We start from the raw sequence: 22,429 nt of genomic DNA on the forward strand, positions 1-22,429 counted from the left end.
CCTGACTCTGATAAGGCAGTATATTAAATTCATAAATAAACATTTGAGGAAAGCGGCAGAAAATCCACAGTTAATGTTTAATGTATAAGACATCAGTTTTTAAATGTATTCCTGCTGTTTCTGTGGTACGTCTTCAATAGATATGTGTCTGTTTAACAGCAGAATAATACTGCTCAAAAGGATAACTTTCAGGAGCCCCAAAATGCCCCTTGTAGAATTTAAAGGAACATCAGAAGAATATTCATTCAATTTTTAGGACCAATATCCATCAGCAATTCTATTCATAGTTCCATTTTCTTTTTTATTAACAAGTGAAATAATTGCCCTTAACTCATCTTAAATGTTTATGCCAGGAGCCATCTCTTAATTGTTATAAAATGAAGCACTAAGGGAGAGGAAGTTATCAATGTGGGCTGCCATTAAGATGGCTCAGTTATTAATAACTAGGTTTCACTGCATAAATGGGGCCTGTGCTAAATAAATAATCAAAGCAGTGATGTAGTAAGGATGAGCGACGCCTGGGGCAGTGGCGCCTCTCTCCTGCCTTCTTCCCCGCCACCCCTGCCACGCGCGCACCCCTTTCATTTTCCCTGTATCTTTTTAACTTCTCCGGGGTGAGCAGAATGCCCACGTCGGTGTCAGCTCACCATTTGACATTGCTTCTCAGATGTGGGTCCTGGAAGTGACATCAGAGAGCGCGCTGATGCCAATGCGGGCAGCAACCTCACGCCGGGGAAGTGAAAAAAGGTACAGGGAACGTAAGGGGCACACGCACATGGCAAGGAGAGGAGCAGGGGCAAAGAGAAGGAGGAGTGCCACGCCCTTTGGAAGACTGCGAATGGGATGGACCGCACCCCCTTCCTATGCCACTGAGTCAAATTTACCCATACTATGTAGCCTGGTTAAAAGTTTCCTGGTTTTGTTGCTCATGGTTTTGGTAGGATGTTTCCTACCCTGGCTTCTTTCTGTGGCAATGATAGACAAAATGTATATCTTCTGTTACTATTTGCTTAGTGTATTGGTCATTGTTGCCCTATTGTTTTGTATATTTTAAAACTTTCAATAAAGATGATTGAACTAAAAAAAAACAAGAAAACAGCCACGGGATTGTTGACAACAATTATATTATATTTTTGAATATCAATCCTTCTGTGTCCTACTCTTTGCCAGACACTTTCCATGAACAAGCAGAAACTATTATGCGCATTAAACCGCTAACGTGGCTTCGTAAAAGGAGCCCTTAATCTAAGAATAATGATCATGCCCTCTCCTTCCCTCACCCCTCAGTTGTGTCATTGCCAAGTTTCTTTGTCATAGAACAGAAATCATTTTTAAGAATCCAGTTTAAATAGGATCACCAATGCAGGTCTCTGGTTCTTCCAGTCTGCACCACAGCTCAATATCTGCATTAAGAAAAGTTCCTGAACTCCATCTGGTTATACATACGGTTACCATATGGCTCCAGAAATAGGAGGATGGATTGAGACATCCGGGTTTTACTTCCATTGCTTTCAATGGAAATAAAATCCAGATGTGTCTATCTGTCCTCCTTACTTCCATTGCTTTCAATGGAAGTAAAACCTGGATGTCTCAATCCGTCCTCTGTTTTCAGGAGCCATATGATAACCCTAGTTATACAATAAGAATAAAGAGGGCTCCAGACATGGAAGAAAATGAGCAAGAAGCAAATCATGTCCAAAACATTTAAATGACAACCTTAGAGGGGGTCAATGCTCAGCATGGTTTAAGTTGTCCAGAGAGGCTCTGGCCCACTTAAACCACACTGAGTGGGTTTGGCTGCCAATATACAGAGACATTTTAACACTCAGTGCCACTGAATATTGGTCTGATCATCACAGCACTACCCAGATACTGCTACAGTGATTTTGGGGGGAGAGTCAGGGAGGAGCCGATAGTTATGTGTCAATGGATACATTCAGCGCTGGTGCCTGCAAAGCTAAGCAGTGTTGGGTAAAGTACCGTTTACAAAATTGGAATGAGGAATTAGGGATTCAGATAGCGCTTATTGATTTTAGTCAAGCAATTCTTCGTTTACCCAAAATAATTACAGGTTATGTATGGAAGGAATGCACATATAGAGTGATACATAGGGCCTATTTTTCACAAATACAAGCTTTTCATGCAGGATTGGTAAATTCTCCAAAATGTATGAAATGTGATAAAGATCTCAATACATTATCTCATGCTTTTTGGCAATGTCCTTTTATTAAGTCTTTCTGGTCTGCCATTCTATCCCCCCCCCCCCCCTAAGTAAGTAAGTTTTTGTACTATTTTTTATCTTCTATTTATTTTTTATTTTAACTGTACAACGCTTTGAAATGTTATGTTAAGCATTTTATCAAATTTTTAATAAACTATGAAACTATAGTCCTGTGGTGGGTTCTCCGGGGGGGGGAGGTTATTTGGCAAGGCTGCTTGTTGTGGGGTATTTGGTCAAGGAAGATGCCTTTTATTTCAGAAAGCTTGTATGGTGGGTCATAAATGTATTATGCAATATTGGATGCAAACAGAACCTCCTAGCTTTTGGCATTGGAGGAACCAATTACATCATGTACTTTTATTTAAAGTTTGGGAGGTTCTTCGTTCTCCTAGACGAACTTTTCTTTTTATGAACATTTGGGATCACTATATTCAAAAACTTTCACCTAGAGCACGAAGTTTGATTCTTAATGATTTACATTCAAGCTTTTATGGTATTCATTGTATCCTATGCCTGGTTGTCCTTGTCACCTTCCATCTTGGGTGGGAGGGGGGAATGGGAGGAATGGAGGGAAGGTGGGGAGGGGAGGGGGAGGTTGGGGGGTCTGGTTTTATCATATAAAATATTTGAAGGAATGATTGTATTTAATAGAATATGTGAACTGAATTTTCAAAATGTATGAAATCATTTGTAATGAATACCTATATGTATTACATAAATGTTTATTTATTTTATTCCTTCAATAAAAATGTTAAAACATAAAATATTTAAACTACAAGTTCAAGTACAAATAATGCCCCTCCAAAGTATTTACAATACAAGTATAAATACTTTTTTGATGAAGTATTTAAAATACAAGTATTAAACATTAAGACCCCCATTTATCATGCTGCATTAGGGGATTTTTTTTTATCACCAGTCACTGCGGTAAAAGCTCTGGATAAATGGGTTATTTGAAAATGTTCCCCCTCTCTGAGGTTTAAAGTTTTCACTTATGATTCTTTGAGTTAATGTGGCTGTCCAGAATTTATAGTGTTGATTTGATTGTAGCTGCTCTTTGCTACCCCCCTTCCTCCAAAAAGAAGCTGGCACCCTAGGCAACTGCCTGGTCTGCATGATGGTAAAGGGGTATAGGATGCCAGGTGGCTCCAGAACTGTAGTTTTGCTTTGCTTAAACACATTTAGGAAATTAGCACTATAAATTCCTGCATGCAAAGAGGTAAATCCAGGACCGGAATAACCCTGTCAGGCAAACCTGGAGCCAGTTGGCAACCCATTCTTAAATTGAAAGTATGAAGGAATAGGAAAGAAAATGGCAATTAAAGAAAAGAGGTTTAAAAATGAACATTTCGAGATGCATTTTTAAAAGACTTAGCTGGCTAATTTGGGGGTCCTTTTGCTACAGTGTGGCAGGATTTACACTTACCGCACATTAATAGCAAAAAATTAACATGCGGGACACCATGTTACCTGGAGTGGCAGATAGCACGGGAGTACCATATAAGGAGATTGTATGGCAGGGTACCTCAGCAGTAGTATTGTGAGACTACCACTAGGAGTCAATACAGCTACATAAGAAACTAGCTGAGACCAGGGAGAGGGAAGAGAGAGCCACACCTACTCAGAACTGCTGAGCTACTGCAGAAGACCTCCAGGTTAGGTCAGTGGTGTGAGAAGGGCAGACTGTGGGGGAGGGTGTTTTCATCAGGATTTATGCACAGGAGTGGGATGGAACCAGTAGAGAGCCTTTAGAGGAGTGATCAGTTATGCAGTGGGGGGATTGGTATGGATTAGAGCTTTGGAAGGAATTAAGGAAAAGTTGAGGAATGTCAGTGAAGTTGGATATGTGGGAGGGATTGGCTATCGGGGAGAGATGTGGGGAATGCTGTGCTGATGATATGCATTTATTTATTTATTTATTTTTGAGTGGGCCACTTGAGTTAGTGGTAACTGCAGCTGCATAATTGGTAATTGTGACAGCTAGTGAATAGTGCCAACCTATGTGCTAGGTGTCACAGCCATCCACTTCTCTGCATGCCCATATCACACCCAGATCCACCTTAGGCAGCTTAATGAAACTTAATAAAAAAAAGTCCTGTAGCTGATTAAACCTAATCTGTTAAACATTCCCTCCTCCCCCAGATCAGTAAAATTTAATTGACTGAAAGAACAAGGTCCTTAAATGCTGTCAGTTAAAAAAGGGACAGGGCAGAAGCTGGCTAGGTCAGGGAATAGAATTTAGCACTTTGTACTGATTTTCAATCAGCCACTTAAGTTAACTGATGGTTATATTTTGGCCAAAAAAAAAAAAATATCCCTGTAACTATTGAGAAACTTTTCATCTGAAAACCCAGCTAGTTAGGTTTGGCTGAAAATTTGGATAAAGATAAACGTTTAAAATGACCTGATCTGTCTTTCCCAATCAGCAGGATGTTGAGAATGGACCTATTATTCTAAGTTTAGATTCTTATATTAAATTAACAATGAGGGTGGTTTGAAAACCATACTATATCACACTGTTTCTTATACCCCACAGTTAACAGCAAAAAATAATTGTGGCTTGCATAAGATTAATAAGGACTCATAACAGTAACATCAGGATCAGGTTAATGTAGAGTTCATGACATATCTTGGTAAAAAGCAAGTTAAACAACATAGTCTCCATCAAGGGCTAGATACACTTACGGCTCCTTTTACTAAGGTGTGCTAATGTTTTTAGCGCATGCTAAATGAAAAATACTAATGCAAGCTCTATGGAGGCATTAGCTTTTAGCGCGCACTAAGCACATGCTAAAACCGCTAGCACACCTTAGTAAAAGGAGCCCTTAGTCCAGTGACTATCCAGTTTTTTCATATAATAGGAAAAAGAGCTTATGAAAAAACTGGAAACTCGCCAGCTAAGTGTATCGCCCTCGATGGAGACTACGTCATTTAACTTACTTTTTAACTACACTTTTCAAACGACCCTCGTATAGTATGGCAATTTCAAGCACATGATAAAATTATGAACATGTGTGTGGCGATGCAGGCTGGGGGGGCAAGTGAAGGGGGAAAGAAGAAGGTTTGGGATACAATAAAGAATCAAGAAGAGACCTAAGGATAAGTCGCTCTATCCATTCTCCTGCTAGCCACTCTGAACCTGCTTACATAGTTTGACAGGAAGGAGAAAGTGAGAGAGGTCAGTCCCGGGTGCAGGAGGGAGGCTTGTCATGCTATTAATCATCTATCTTCAGAATATGTAGTTTTAATAATTTGTAAGCCTCTGTGATCTATTTTTTTAGTTAAGTGCAGAATGGATAAAAATCAATGATTTATTTTAAATATTAAAAAAATCAGATATGCTTTATTAAAATCAGGAATTGAATTTATGTAAATGCTTTTTTGAGGAAAAATCTATCTAAAGATAGTTTTCTGTTTAAAATATATTATAGTGCAAAAGTTATTCATCATGAAATAAGGATTCGTTTCTAATTATGTTGCATGAGCTGTATATTTATGCAATGTTTAAATTTTTGGGTAAATGAATTCCATTAATCCATTCATAATGTTATGGGTATGGTTTAAATCAAATCCATCCTGATTAAGTGGTATAAAAATATTTTAATAAATATATAGCTGACATTGCATGCACTATCAGAATTGCAAACATGTTTATCAAAGAAATTAAGGCCAGGACTTGCTCAGCCTATGGACCAGGTGATGCACTGGGCAGGGCACCTGTAATAAGTGTGCCAAATCTCAGTCCAGCATCTCTCTCCTCCTGTTCCTCTGCTTGTAGTTCAGTATGCACAGAATAGAAAGGAGGGAAGAAACAAGGAAAGATGCTAAACTGAAATTTTGATGCCCTTTATCATCAGTGGGCTGGGGGGGGGGACAAGGAGGACTTTTGAAGAGGAGATACTGGATAGATACTGAGTGGAAGGAAGATACTGGATTCTAGGCACTGATACATAAGCTGGTTCAGGGTATCACAGTCTCTTGAACTGGTTCTGATAAAGGCCCATTCCCACCCATCGCTGGATCTTGTCTGATGCAAAGGTCCATGCCTAGCTATTGTAACTCTGATGTTATCAATGCCACCAATTGGAACCTCAAATCAAGCCCATGGTGCTTAGTTTTCACTCCTAAATGCTGCTGCTTCATATCTCCTGTATACAGTGCTCATAGCAGGAGGGGAATTACATAATCAGCAGTATAAAAGTATGTTACATATTGCTGTTTTAAGGCTGTTATGCTTGCACTAACAATATTACCAGCGAAGAGCATGGAATTCAGTTAAACAAACTTCTAATATAAAGGCTTGTTGACATGCAATTGCCATGAATTGGGATTATAGCCTGAGACCAAAGAAGTTTTCCTTTCAAATATCACAAAAGATGCTAAAAGTCACGAGGCAAAAAAATAAGCCCTGCTATTCACCTCAGTTTCTAACTGCTCTGTCATCTCCTGTTCTCGGCTTCTTAGTTTAAAAATTCCTTTCCTCAATCCTCGGTTATTTCTGGGAGAAAATGGAATGGAAAGCTCGGGCTGTGTTGTGACAGCTGATGTCATCAGACAGGGAAACAATCATTATGTGATAAGTCAGCAAATCATTCTGTGAGTGGGATGACTAGAAGTACAGTAGCACATTCCAAACTCCCTGTTCCATTTATGTCAAAAGTGAGGGTCAGGGTTCTCAATGGGGTTTTCTTCTACTTTATGACCATAGGAATTTCCTTTGACAAATCAAGCTCCAGGTGTGCAAGCAACAAAAAGGATTGTAATCAGCGGTCGAAGCAGATTTGTTGCTGAGAGTCACAGAAAAGGAATACACATAACCTGAAGCTGTCATTGTTACCTGGTAACTCTCACCCCATGTTAAAGAAACAAATTATTGCTTTTCTAATACTAGTCTTCTTGACTATTTTTCTAATGAAGCACTCCCCTCTCTACCCTGTTCATTTTTCTGTAATGGCTGAAAGAAGGTGGGAAGCTGGGTTCACCTGAGCATAGATTATTATCCAGACCTCTGGTAAAGTGAAAACACACAAGCCATTCCTGAGTGCTGCGGTCACATGCTAAGAGAAGGGGGGGGGGGAGAGAGAGAGAATAGGGAGTCAAGGCTCAACCATAGATTAGGTTGAAAGATTAATACAAGGAAAGGTGCGAAAAAGACATGAAGCCACAGATTAATCAGTTGGTGACTGAACCCACAATTTGCCAACTTGGTATGATATGAAAGATGTGATGATGAGAGATTAGAACCCACAGGCTTCAGAGTCTCAGAAGTAATCCAGAAATCCAATAGCTCCACACTTGGTGAGCTGGGTAAGTGGTTTTGCTGTGTTCCATCTTCTTTAAAATAAAAAAAAAAAAAAAAACACCTTCTCTCTCTCTCTCTCTCCCACCAGCCAAGAAAAGATTCCAAACTCCACAGCCTGGTTCCTACTTCCCTTGATAAAGCAGTTTCTCTTGTACCACAACAGATTATTTGGAAAAACTGGAGCTGAAGTCCTTGATGTTCAGGTCCCATAAAATGGAAATACCCTCCTCTGTAGTACTGGAGGGCAGACTCTCCATGAGATGAGGAGAGAAAACAGGTGATAATATCCAGCTGTATCCACACTTCTCCCAGCCCCAGACTTCTCAACAGAGGCAAAACTGGTGCAGTGCCTTAGATTACTCGGTCTCCCACTAGTCAGTTTGGCTAAAATTCTGCCACAGACATTGTTTTCTCTGGTTTTCTTGCAGAACATTCCGGGTGAAGGAGTCTAGCAGGCTGTGTGTGGATAGCCAAAGCTGGAGAAAGAGAGAGCACACTGCCTGGGATGATCCATCCAGTGCTGCCACAGATGCTCCTGTCCTGTTTGCCCTTTCTCCAGAAGCCTGCTGCTCAGAAAGCCAAAACTGCCTTTGCCTTCCATCCTCTCACTGGTCCCTTAGAAAGTGTATATATGCCTGACAGACATGGAAAAATTCTATGTAGTAGCACGGAGGCGAGGCCGAGATCCAGAGGAGAAGGCCAGACAGAGAGCTGTCGTTCCCTCCGCTTCTTCTCTCCTCTGATGGACAACAGCAGTCTTTTTACAGCTTTTTATGTTTTTAATCACATGATTCTAATTCACCTGGGCTGAACAAAGAGGATATACAGCAAAAGGGCCCAAAACAAAAAAGAAAAGAGAGGAGGGGGAGAGAAAAACGGGAGGGAGGGAAGGGGGAGACAGCCTTATCAAACTTCCAATTCATAGCTCCTTTCCTTAAAACACAAGGGTGATTGTTATTTTGTTTTTTAATGTCTGTCCCGAATGCTTTTACTGTATGTAAGATCTCATTGTGGCTGCTGCACTCTCCAATTGCCACGCCAAAAAGACAGGACAATACCAGTTCTATGTGCAAGGCCTCGAGCCGGCACAAAAGCTTCCACTGTCCGTTGTCTGCTATGACAGGGGCTCAGGTATTTGCAGCTAGTATGTATGTGTGTGTGTGTGTGTGTGTGTGTGTGATGTGAACCCATTCATGTTCTTGTCAAGTCCAGGCATGGCCCACTTCTGATCCATAGAAAGGAACACACTCAGGGACCCATCTACCTTCCTCTGACAAGTCGATCATAGTACACTAATAACATGGCTTGTTCAGGCCATCCATCCAGGGAAGACCAGAGCTGAACATCCAGTTGCTATAGTGGAAATCAACTTTGTACAATCTACAGGCCTTTCGTTCATTGGTCTAATTCAAATTTTCACAGCCTATGAGTAGGGCCAGATTTACATACAGGCGGAGGATTTTCAGGGACTTTCCTCCTGCTGATGAGAAAGAAGGAGGCAAGGATCACACCAATGTCATGTGAAAGCACATGTGCTCTTCATAGCACAGGTGCCCCTAGGCACATGCCTACTGTGTCTAATGAGACATACTGATCTGCCTTCAAAAAGTTGTTTTCTCCAGGGAAATGAAGGTCAACACACACACACACACAAAAAAAAAACCCACTCCAAAGGACATGTCATTTCCTAAAAGTTAGTCAACCAATGTTTTAAATGAATCCACTAAACTGTATCATTTTATAATATATGTATTTATTTTTTTGTTAACTTTTATTTCTGTGGAGAAAACTGAATTAACATGGCAACGACACTTTTTCCCATTTCAGGAGTGAAGGGATAGGCCTTATCATGCGCTTTCTGCTTATCAGACTCCAGACACAGCATTCTAAACTGTCAGTGCTTCATCGTTTGCAAAAGTACTGAATTCAATGAATTGGCCTTTCTATCCTTGTAGAAAGAGTGGTGCTTCATAGTTTCTAGAACAGATAATAACTAGGTAAGTGGTAAAAGAGGAGCAAGAATTTCTGCAGAATAAAATGGGAGGGGAGGAAATAATAAAGAATGATCCAGAAAAAACTTGAAGACAGAAAAGAGATGAGGGACAGAGAACAAAATTAAAAGAGGAGACTCGGCCTCTTTCTTAAAGTTAAAATATTAACATTCTAAGGGCTCTGTCAATGGATTCTGGCTAAACTCTAGTAACCAAATGATTAATGGGCCCCAGACCACTGCCCCACACATAGAGCACTGTCCTGCTTCTCTCAGACTCCTTATGCTAGGCTCCAGGGACTGCCGCAAGTCTTTTCATCTTGCTAAGGGAGGGAAAGCTGTACCAAGGAATAATCATCCCAGTGTTGGGAGGCAATGCCTTCCCTACTAGTACTTGGAAAAAGCGCCTGGGGCCATGGAGCTGAGCAATCATCCATAGCACTGCTCTGTCTCCAGTCACTGCACTTCTGCATGACAGCAGAAAAAGACCACATGGTTCAAACAGTGTGCCTATCCATACTATCCAGTAATCAATATCATCTTTTGCTTCTTCTCTCATAGAGATCTTCTGGGCTTGTTCCATGCTTCCTTCAATTCAGATGGCATTATCCCCACCATTTCCCCTAAAAGACCATTCCATGCATCCACCACCATTTCTCTAAAGAAGTGCTTCCTTAGATTACTCCTGGGTCGGTCCTTCATAGCCCCTTATTTCAGAGCTTCCTTTCAACTTAAGAGACTCACCTCTTGTGCATTTATGCCACAGAAGTGTTTAAATGTCTCTATCATGTGTCCCCTCTGCCACCTTTCTTCCAAAGTATACATAATGAGATCTTTAAGTCTATACCCATATGCTTTATGATGAAGACTAATACTATGGAGCAAGCAAAATGCCCAGGACCATCCAATGGTAGGAGCTACCGGAAACTGCACTCTCTCTTCCTTCCCCCACACAGATCTGATGTCTCTATATTTACCTCCCCTCTTCCCCCTCCTGCAAATGCTACGGCATGTTATGGCAGAGCTGAAAACTGCTCTCTGTCCAGTGGAGCCTTTCCTCTGCCACAACCTGCCCACAAGAGGCAGGACAGGCAAAGGAAAGACTTCTTCATACAGAGAACATCTTTCAGCGCTGACTCCACCATAACCTGCTGCAGCATTTGCAGGATTGGGGGGGGGAGGGAAGGGAGATAGACAAATTCCAGATATGTGCTAGAGTGTGTTGTTGCGGAGACATTGAACCTACATTGGAAGAAGGGGTGGGAGGGGGAGAGATACTAGACCTTGGGGTAGGAGCAGAAGAGAGAGACCAAGAGAGAGTGATCCAGACTAAAGGGGAGGGGGAAGAGAAGGGGAGATGTTAGAGCTGAGGGAAGAAAAAGAGAGAAACTGGACTGGGGAAAGATGCTAGACACAGAGTGTGGGGGCAGGAGGAAGGTGTGAAGGGAGGGACAAGAACACAAAAATGTTGCTAATTGTGGAGGGAGCATAGGGACAGAAATATAGAGGGGCAAGACAGATAGAGGCATGCAAGAAAGATTAATGGTAGACATAGAGAAGAAATGTCAAAAAGACAAGAGAACCTGAAGAAAGTTACAAAAATAAAAAATAAACATAAGAAAGACTAGGACCTAAGCAACACTCAGCTAACAAAGGTAGAAAAAAATATTTTTCTGAATTTATTAATAATTGTCAGCTTTGGGAAATGTCCATCTGATCTCTCATCCCCCCACCCCCAAACCACTGCCTTGGGAGTGATGGTGTTATTGGGGGGTGGGGGGCATCTCAATTTTTATGTCCGGAGCCTAGTCAGTCCTAGCTACACCACCTCCACTGACCGTTTTAGTAGTTGCCATCTGGATCGACTCCATCCTGCGTATATCTTTTAGGAGATGTAGTCTTCATAACGGTACTCAGTAATCTAAATGGGGTTTCACCAGAGATTTAATGCTGAGGCATAATTACCTCTTTATTTCTGCTGACTATTCCTCTACCTGTGCACCCAAGCATCCTTTTGCCACCACCTTTTCTACCTGTTTGATCACCTCCAGATCCTGCTCTCTTTTCTTGCACATAAATACTTCACCCCTCTTCTGTACCACCCCTTTCTGACTTTCCATGGAATAGCAGGCAGTGGAGGGACCGCAGGTCAGGATTGTGGTGAACTGACAAAACTGTATATAGCGTGAGGGCTGCAGGTCAGGATTGAGGTACATTTGGAGAGCTGTGCATAGGGTGGGCTGGTGTCCTTCTTTATACAGGGAAAAAAATCTCCTACAGCATGTTCCACTTAAGCATGAAGAAGACGCACAACTCCTATTTTCAGTCCTGCCATACATGAGAAAGAAATTCAACTGAATTTCCTACATAGGCAGATCTAGGATTTTAATAAGAGAGGGGTGGGTGCACATTGTGGGCTATGTCATACTCTTCATATCCCCACACTATCAACTTCCCTTCTGCTATTCCTCTTCTCTCCTCCTCTCCCATTCTTCCTTTCTTCTCCATCCTCCCCTCACCTTCTTCAAATTTTTTTTCACTTCCTGACTACCATGGATAAGGGAAGGTGGAGAAAGGTTGGCCTTTAAAACATGATGTTTAATACAGCATTTACCAGCCAAACTTCTTGTCATTTAGGGGTATACCAGTGGCCTCAAATCCAAGAAGGAGAAAGAGGCAACCAAACAGGAGGGAAAACGTAGGAATGGCACACCTATTCTCAAAAATAATTAAATCATTAAAAATTACACAGGAAAGAGACCTTGATTTAGAACTTACATCCCAAAGCAGTATGGTATCTGTGGTCCCTGATTCTACCTATTGAAAGCAATTCTATAAGTCCAAAAATGATCAGGTTGTTGGAAATACAGAAGTGGATTAGCATCTCTGTCCAGGAACTGGGTAACTTGTCAGTTCTACATAGCTTATATTAATAGCTGATTTTAAACACTCCATTCTATTCTTAGATGGTTAATAATTTTATAAATTATTATTACTCGAAGATTATGCAAATAAACATTCAATGATAATGAACCCTTTGAGTTTTATGTTCACTGCACAGCTTGTCAAAGTCCAGGATTTACTTTAAATCTCTAACAGGCCTCAGTTATACCACCACCACTCAAAATCACTTTATAGCAGGGAATCATAAGTGTTAATTCATCATTGGCCTTTTATTTATTTAAATCCATATCTTCTTAAGATAAACCTTGATTGATTTTGATTGTTTTTAATAATAAATATGTACTTATGTTATATGCATCTTCATTTCTTTTTCATTTTAAACTTACGACTTGAGGAGATTTGGATCTGACATGTTTCGCTAGGCGCTTTTTCAAGGATCCCCCCCCTACAAACAATTAAACATTCGTCACTAAAAAACTAAACTAAATAGCTGATTTTAATGCATTTTACAGTTATAGTCTTTAGGGCCTATCTCCTATCTAAGGCACATTAACAATGGGGTCCTTTTACTAAGGCGTGCTAGCCAATTTAACGCACGTTAAATATTAGCGCATGCTAAATGCTAACGTGTCCATTATATTTGTGTTAGCGTTTAGCATTTCCAAGTTTCCAAGTTTATTATAAGATTTGATTAATCGCCTATTCCAGGTTCTAAGCGATGTACAGCTAAAATTACAAAGTTAGGGTAAACATACATAATTAGAACAACTTAATATTAAACATATTAAAATAGCATAAAAATACATAACATGACTAAACGTGCGCTAAATCAGCTGGTGCGCCTTAGTAAAAGAGGGGGAATGTGAGTTCAGAGGAGAGCGATGCTACTGATAAAGGGTATGGAAAACCTAAAATATGCCAAAAGATTGGAGAAACTGGGCCTCTCTTCCTTGGAGAAGCGGAGACTTAGAGGGGACATGATAGAGACTTACAAGATCATGAAGGGCGTGGAGAGGGACAGATTTTTCAAAATTTCGAAAAATACAAGAACGAGAGGGCATTCGGAAAAATTAAGAGGAGACAGATTCAGAACTAATTCTAGGAAGTTCTTCTTCACCCAGAGGGTGGTGGACACCTGGAATGCGCTTCCAGAGGTTGTGATACGACAGAGTACGCTACAGCATTTCAAGAAGGGTTTGGATGAATTCCTGAAGGATAAGGGGATTGAAGGGTATAGATAGAGGATTGGCTGATTTCCTGAAGGAAAAGGGGATTGAGGGGTACTGATAGAGAATTATTATGCAGGTCCTTGACCTGATGGGCCGCCGCTCGAGCGGACTGCTGGGCGGGATGGACCTCTGGTCTGACCCAGCAGAGGCACTGCTTATGTCCTTAATATGATGGAGCACTTTAGTGAGTCAGGCTGCTTCACTTTAAAAACTTTTCTCAGAATGTGGCGAAAGATGATAAAATGGAGATTTAAAGAAACTGGATGAAAACGATCTTGGTAATCAAAAGCTAAGATAGGTCTGGAAAATACTGTGAAGCAGAGGAACAAAACAAAAAAAATGTCAAACACCGATATTTTTCTAAGTGAAAGTGAGAAAGTGAAGCCAGAGTAGAAAAATTTGGAAATGGAAAAAGGAGATGATGTTGCTAAGCAGAAAAAGAAAAAAGAGCCAAGCAACAAAAGGCACAACCAAAAAGAGAGCTGGCTAAAAGCAGAAGCAACATGGTTACAGCGAGCACAGACTTTTCTTTCACTGTTTGCTAAATGTTTCTAGCACAGAATTTCAAACATGCCAAGATTAAAAACCTCCTCCTGGGATGTATCCAATCTGGTCCTATAAACACTTTCTTCCATTAACGGTGCAATATCCGTTCCTATATGTACCCATGGCAGATATGTATGGTCCTTCTCCAGGATTTTCCTCCATGAATATACAGTACAATGTCCACTTTATCCTCATCATTCTCCACATAGCAGGTCTCAGCATGTTTCAGTCTTACAATTCCCCTTATAGCCTTCCTCCCTTCTCCAATATATCTGAAAAAAAGTCTTTATCACCTCTGTTTACATCTTTAGCCATTTTTTCTTTGACCTTGGCTTTTGCTAGCTGGATTTCCTTCTCTTTGTTGAATTTTACCTGGTAATTTTTTCTGTATTCCTCTTGGTGCATTCTTCTGTATTTCTTGAATGCCACCCCTTTTTCCTCTATTTTTTCCATCCACTTATTTGGAGAACGATATGTAGCTTTCTTTTTTCTCTTGCTTTTGTTTACTTTCCATATATAAAGATCTGTGGCCATATTTGTAGCTGCTTTCAGCTTAGGCCACTGCCTTTCCATTTCTCCTATACCTACCCATCCTAACAACTCTTTCTTCACATACACTCCTATTTTACTGAAGTCAGCATATTTGAAATCCAGGACTTTTAGGTTTTGTGTGTTTTCACTCTGCTTTAGCTTTTATATGGAACCATATTGTGGGATGATCACTGTTGCCTCCACTAGGATTTTGATAAGCACTGCATTAGAGGTAAGACAAGTACCGAGAGTTTACACCTCAGCTCTCGCTGGAAAAACCTGTAGCAAGATGCAAAATTTCCCTTCCTATGCTACAGCAGGAGAAACATTCTGGGTCCCTGCTCCAGAGAAGGTGCCAATCAAACTGAACAGTAGGAAGTCCATTCTGAAACTATGGCCCAATAGTAGCTGAGATTAAGCTATAGGAAGGAAGTAAAAAGCACTAAGTTAAGGTTGGAGCCGTGTCACTTCCTCCCTCAGAGAATGCTCAACAAGAAACATTAGAGCAGGGGTGCCCAAAACGTCGATCGCGATCGACCAGTAGCTCAGGAAGGCAACGTGAGTCGATCGCGGAGCCCATCCCGGGCTCCGTGATAGACTCGTGTTGCTATCCTGATCTACGGGCCGATCAGCCTTCCTCTCCAGTGTTCTCCCTAGGGCCTTATAGCTGGGCGGTCCGCCCAGCTGTCATCTGCCGCTACTGAATATTAAAAATCCCCCCAAAAAAACCGGCTTGGAGATTTCAGCCCATAGCGAACTTATGCTCCGGGTTCTAACGTGTGGGTACCGGCTTCTCTTCTCTTCCCTCCGAAACCGGAAGTTATGTCCGGGGCGGGGGGGGAGAAGGGAAGTCGGCAGGCACATGTTGAGAGCCCTGAAGCAAGCATTCGCTACGGGCTAATGCGGGAGACAGGTTAGTGAAGCATTTGTTCTTCTTCCTGCCGGGTTCTACCTACTTTCTGTTTCCGCGAAGGCAGGACCCAGCAGCATTTCCCCCAATAGGTTGATCACGATCTTGGGCTGATCAGCCTTCCTCTTCCCGACGGCAGAATTGACGTCGGGGAGAGGAATGCTGGTTGGCCGAAGCAGGGAGAGCTTGGGGCCTGTTATTGGTGGCATTTGGGTCCTGGTCCCCGATGGCAATGGCAGTGGCAGTGGCTTGGGGGAGGGCAGGGAGAAAGAAAGAAAAAGGGCAGGCAGAGAGACAGAAGGAAAGAAGAGAAACAGAAAAAAAAAGAAAGGGAGGCAGAGAGAAAGAAAGGGCAGGGAAGAGGAAGGAAAAGTTGGGGGAAGGAATGAGGTCTGGAGGAGAGGAAGCATACAGGCTAAAAGAAGGGAAGAAAGATTGGATGCACAGTCAGAAGAAGAAAGTGCAACCAGAGACTCATGAAATCACCAGACAAGGTAAGAAAAATGATTTTATTTTAAATTTAGTGATCAAAATGTGTATAAATTTATATCTGCTGTCTATATTTTACACTAAGGTCCCCTTTTACTAAACCGCAATAGAGGTTTTTAGCGCAGGGAGCCTATGAGTGTCGAGAGCAGCGCTGGGCATTTAGCGCAGCTCCCTGTGCTAAAAACTGCTATCGTGGTTTAGTAAAAAGGGAGGGGGTATATTTGTCTATTTTTGTATGGTTGTTACTGAGGTGATAGTGCATAGAGTCATCTGCTTTGACCTCTTTGAAAACCCTGGAATAGGAATGATAATTAACATTTTCTATGCGTACAGTGTGCTTTGTGTTTGGTTTTTTTTTTAATTTTATTGTTGGTAGATCATTTTGACTTGGTCATTTAAAAAGTAGCTCGCAAGCCCAAAAAGTGTGGGCACCCCTGCATTAGAGCATAGTTGTCAGGTCCGCAGTTTTCTCTCCCAGTTGAAACATTGGTTTTGGGAAATTTTCAGTAGCTGCAGGTTGCAGATTTTTGGGCTGGTTTAAGATTTTTGTGTGGTAATTAGGACTGCATCATGGCACAATTTGTGTTGGATGGAAAGGAGAAGGAAAGCTGTGGCTTGTTGGTGGGCGATCTCATGAGTTTGACAGTAGGATGGAGTGGTGGTGGAAGAGTTTGAGGGAGAGGTGCCAGATTGCATACAGGGAAGAAAGCAAAAGCAAGAGACCATGGGGATGGGGACCATGGGGAGGGAAGAGCAGCCTCCCCTCCCGGTTCACGATTCGCTGCTCATGTTGGCATTGGGTCTTCCTCTCTACCAGGTCTCACCTACTTCCTGTTTCCGCAAAGGTAGGGCACGGCAGAGAGGAAGGCCGATGCTGACCATAGCAGTGAATTGCAAACTTTGCGCTGCTGACTACAGGGTGACAAAGGAAGAGAGGGAGGGGGAGAGAAATGCTACACTCAATTGGGGAGAGGGAGGGAAGGAGAAGGAAGACCAGGGAAGGGAGGGGAGATGAAAAAGAGATGCCAGACCACGGGGATTGAAAGGAGGGAGGGGAAGGAAAGGAGATGTCAGGCCACGGAAGGGGAGGAAGAGATGCCAAGGCATGGGGGAGGAGAGAAGGGAAGGTGACAGAGATGCCAGACCAGGGAGGAGGGAAAGGAAAGAGAGGAGAGGAGATACCAGTGCATGGAGGGGGAGGGAGAGTGTGGGGACCACAAAGACCACACATAGATTCCCTAAGCCCCAACAAAAAAATATATACTGTTCATTAAGCTCCATGCTCTTATATCTTCAAAAAAAATGTATACTGTTTGTTAAGCTCCATGCATTTACAAGAGATGGAAGGGAAAGAGAGGAGAAAGAGATGCCAGGGCATGGGGGGGAGGGAAGGAGACTGTGATGCCAGACCTTCAGGAAAGGAGGGAGGGAGGGAAAGGAAGGAAAGGAGATGCCAGAGCATGGAGAGAGATGGAAGGAGAAGAGAGATTCCAGGACATGGGGGAAGGGAAGCAGATGCCAGACCATGGGGTGAGTTGGGGTGGGAAGGAGGAAAAGAAAGAAGAAGAGAGAGATGCCAGAGCATGGGGGAGGGAGTGGAGACAGAAAGAAAAAAATGGAAGGGACAGAGAAAAAGGGCAGACAATGGAGAGTGAAGAAAACAGAAACCAAATAAGATAAAAGATAGAAAAAGTATTTTTGTTGTTGTTGCTTTAGAATAAAGTAGTATTGTAGCTGTTGATAAACATTTATAAATAGAAAATGGAAATAAGATAATCTTTTTATTGGACTAATTTAAAAACTTTTTTACTAACTTTTAAGACCAATATTCCCTTCCTCAGGCAGTGGCGTATCAAGGGTGGGGCGGGCAGTCCACTCTGGGTGCAGCTCCTAGGGGATGTTCCTCCAATCCCTTTTTATATTGGGGGGGGGGTGTTAAAAAATGATCGGCCCCGGGTGTCACATACCCTACATATGCCACTGTCTGAACCCCTCTCCTTAGAGTATTAGGGAACTTCCAGATCTATGGAGCAATTTGAATCCAATTAGAAAGGGTTGTTTTGGGGCTGTAAATTTTGTTTTGTATCTTCTATGAGTATGTTCAGACCCTACTTTGTGGAGACTGTCCCAAATGAAGTTAGATGGGCTGATAATTTTTCAGCATCCCCTCATACATTGGGATGTTTTTGGGCTACTTTTTCAAGGTAATTGAGCAGGATTATAAAAAGTATCTGGCAACACTGAGTAGAGGAACCCACACCCAGAAATCTAGAACAGCCTTAGTTCTCTACCCTGGGATCAAAGAGAAAGAAACAGGAGGAATAAAACACAGAGGCTGCCAGTTGTACTCTCTGCTGTCCCCTTATGTGGGTCTTTCTCACATGCTAAATGTCATTTTTCCCACTAGGTAAAATGGTCAGTTTTCCTACTTTTTGTATTAATGGCTACATGCCAGTTTTGCCCATTAAAACAGATTAGCGCATGTGCCCTTAGTGTCATCCATTATGTAGGCCGTTAGGGTTCACATGCTAGGCTGACCGATTAATACAAAACATGCCCACTCTGACCCAGACACTCCCCTGCACCAAAAATACAATTTACTTTTATAGCATGTGGATAGCAAACATACATGGCAAAATTACCAGAGGATGCCTCAGCACACCCTATAGTACACCATTTTTTTTTCTGCAATAAACCCTAAAGAAAGGCTTAACACACTCAAAATGCAATCACTGGAGGAAAGAAATAACTGGAGAAACATTTGATAGGTTTCAATAGAGTATATAGGAGGGTGAAACTTTCCACAGAAAAGGAAATTCAAGGACAAGGTATCATGATCTGAAATTCAAGGAAAACGGATTCAAAGGGAACCTTTCTGGAATAATCTACCAGAGGAGGCAGTGGCAGTCACAAACAGTTAAAAAAAAATGAAGTACTGTATACTTGAGCAGACACAGGGAGCAATAGTGAGTAGGAAGTAGGTAACAAGTAGAGAAAAAAAGGCTGAGGGTCACTCATGCACCAGATCAGTGGTCTCAAATTCAAACCCTTTGCAGGGCCACATTTTGGATTTGTAGGTACTTGGAAGGCCTCAGAAAAAAATAGTTAATGTCTTATTAAAGAAATGACAATTTTCCATGAGGTAAAAAACTCTGTATACTTTATAAATCTTTCCTTTTGGCTTTCTTAATAATAATGTTGTCATTTATAGCTAAAGAGACATGATCAAAAAACTGTTTTATTTTACTTTTGTGATTATGATAAACATACCGAGGGCCTCAAAATAGTACCCAGTGGGCTGCATGTGCCTCCCAGGCCGCGAGTTTGAAACCACTGCACTAGATGTACCAAAAACAGGCAAACATGCCCAGGACCCAAATGTTTAAGAGAGGCCTCTCAAAGAAGTGCAATTCGGCAGCTTTCAAGTCAGGAGTGGTGGGGCGGACCACCCTGGGTGCAGTCTTGGTGAGTGCGCCAGCACCACCCGTCATCCTCTCTGCCCCTCCACCCTCCACCCCCCACTCTTCCCACTCTTCCCCCCGCTGTGCATGCACCTTCACTCGTACCTCTATCTCTTCACAGGCACAAGTGGCAACTCCAACCTGCTGCTCGCGCCAGTGTCGGCTCTCCTGCGGATGTCAGAGGGAGAGCCGACACTGATATGAGCAGCGAGTTGGTGATTCTGCTCGTGCCGGGGAAGTTAAGAGGTACAGGGTAGGAAAGGGGTGCGCGTGCAAGGCAAATAAGGAGCGAATGTGCAGGGGAGGAACTCCACTGCCCCTGGTACCTGTTACCCTCACTATACCCCTTTAAGTCAGGTTTTTGCCCTGGTAAGTTAGTTTCTGGCAGAGAGAAAAGTGAAAGAGAAAGATACCAGAGCCACCAAACCCTTTAGAGGTCCATCGGTTCTTCCCCACCCCAAAGCATTTTGTTTAAGTCAACGACAAGAGTCAGTGGACAGCACTTCTACTTGCTACTTCCTCCTCTGTTGTGTTTCCTGTGCAGTCAGAACCATGTGAGGCCCTATTTATAGGAGTTTTTAAAGTATATTTATATAAAAGTAGGGGTCTAACATACTTGTTTGCATAGGGTCACTCATTATCATTGAGCAGAGAGTAGCTATACACTTCTCCCTCCGTATTTGTGATTTCGGCAATTGCGGTTTTGATTATTCGCAGTTTTTAGCTTGCTGGCTTCTCCTCCCAAATTACATCAGCTTGCATGGAGAAATCACCGATTCAATATGTTTACAGAGAAAATTGCTGATTCCCAGCACTGTCTTCACTGTGTTTTGCCTCTCCTTCAGGAACAGGCCAGGTCTCCCACCATGTTATTTGCGGTTTCACCATATTCACGATAGTTTTTAATAGAAAACTTCGAATAACATATGAAAAAGTTATTTGCGGGTCTGTTAATCCCCTATCACAGCGAATACGGAGGGAGAAGTGTACAGCTGTTTATGTTTATTAGGTATTTGGTAAAATCTTTTTATTACAAAGAGAAAAGGGGCCCAAAAAAGTGCTTCTTCTAGTCAACTCCCCAATAAGAATGTGAGGGGCTAGGAAGAACAAGTTGATGGTCATATAACAATCGAAGCTGATGGACTGGGACATACGGGATCGTCAATAAGAATAAATAATCTGAGGTCCTGTGTGGAGCGCTTTATATATTGATGTGAGGATCTTAAATTCAATTCCATATTCTATCAGCAACCAATGTAGTTTCTTAAGTAATGGAGTATTGTGGTCTCTACGCTTCAATTCATAGACAAAACCGCGGAAGACAAAGGCGCGCACCGACAACTGAGCGCAAGACGGAGGCGCGCGCCGAAGAAAATGACAGTTTTTAGGGGCTCCGACGGGGGGTTTTGTTGGGGAGCCCCCCCACTTTACTTAATACAGATCGTGGCGGCGTTGTGGGTGGTTTGGGGGTTGTAACCCCCCTCATTATACTGTAAACTTAACTTTTTCCCTGTTTTTAGGGAAAAAGTGAAGTTTTCAGTAAAATGTGGGGGGTTACAACCCCCCAAACCCCCCCACAACGCCTCCCACAATGCGGCGCAATCTGTATAAAGTAAAGTGGGGGTTCCCCCCCACACACCCCCGTCGGAGCCCCTAAAACCAGTTATTTTCTTCGGCGCGCACCTCCACGCTGCGCTCAGTTGTCGGCGCGCGCCTTTGTCTTCCGCGGTTTTGACCTGACACCCTACGCTTCACATGACAGAATATCTGAGCTGCTGTATTTTGCAGTGATTGAAGTCTATTTAGTTCAGATTTGGAAATACCTACATATACTGCATTACAGTAGTCGAATCGAGATCCAGTAAAGAAGACTAAAAGCAAGGTTATATCATAACCAACAAAATGCAATACAGTAACAATATAAAATGCTTATACAGACCTAGCCCATCCCTCTCACTAGGAAGTTGGTCTTCCAAGAAAACTGGAATAACCTGTATGGAACAATCATGGTTGGAACATTTCACTTTTGTTTGATATAATACCACAAATTACAAAAAGTAGCTAAGTGGTTTACAGCAATGAAAATCAATTATATGGAGTAGAAGGGGGAATGGCACAAGTGACCTAAGTTACTTTCATTGATTGTAAGGAAGAGCAGGAGGGGGAATCATATCAGCTAAGACGCAGTATGGAGGGAGGAAGTGAAAAGAGCATAATATAGTATGTGAGCTGCACCTGGGCTATGGCAATCAGTTTTGAAGAAGGAAGGATTTAATCTAAGATCCAGTGGCGTGGTAAATGGGCAGTGGCACCCCTCCCCCACCCTCTTCTCCGCCCCTTCCCGACCACCCCCCCGCCATGTGCATGCCCCCTTCCCCTCCCCCATATTTTTTCATTTTCCCTGCGTGAGCAGCATTATGAACTTGCTGCCCGCATCGTGTTGGCCATCCCTCTGACATCACTGGAAGTGACATCAAAGAGAGGCGACACCGACGCAGGCAGCAGGTTTGTAATGCCGCTCACGCAGGGAAAATGAAAGGTATGAGGGGAGGAGCACACGGCAGTGGGGGTCAGGAAGGAGTGGGAGTGGAGAGGAAGACAGTTACAAAGACTGCACCTGGGGTGGACTGCCCCCCCCCCTCCCCACTACACCTCCTTACTACGCCACTGCTAAGATCTAGGAACATAAGAACATAAGAACTGCCATCTCCGGATCAGACCCATGGTCCATCGAGTCCGGCGATCCGCACACGCGGAGGCCCCATCAGGTATACACCTGATGTAGTTTTAATTACCCTATCCCTCTATGCCTCTCGTAAGGAGATGTGCATCTAATTTGCCTTTGA

The 22,429-nt window shown here is 42.5% G+C and overlaps 1 protein-coding gene across 5 annotated transcripts in view; it reads left to right on the top strand.

Annotated features, from left to right (window-relative positions):
• Positions 1–3,761: 3,761 nt before the first annotated feature.
• The window catches only part of SOX10 (SRY-box transcription factor 10), a 79,055-nt gene continuing 60,387 nt past the window's right edge, over positions 3,762–22,429 (top strand). The window contains exons 1-2 of one of the 5 annotated variants that reach the window (XM_033929553.1): positions 3,764–3,881; positions 6,930–7,061. The gene's annotated coding sequence lies outside the window, so the exon portion shown is untranslated. Of the gene's footprint in view, positions 3,882–5,383; positions 5,400–6,929; positions 7,062–22,429 lie in introns of those variants that run through there. The other 4 variants (XM_033929554.1, XM_033929555.1, XM_033929552.1 and 1 more) reach the window with 4 other exon arrangements.

This window comes from Geotrypetes seraphini, chromosome 2 (genome assembly GCF_902459505.1).
Source record: "Geotrypetes seraphini chromosome 2, aGeoSer1.1, whole genome shotgun sequence".
Lineage (NCBI taxonomy): Eukaryota > Metazoa > Chordata > Amphibia > Gymnophiona > Dermophiidae > Geotrypetes > Geotrypetes seraphini.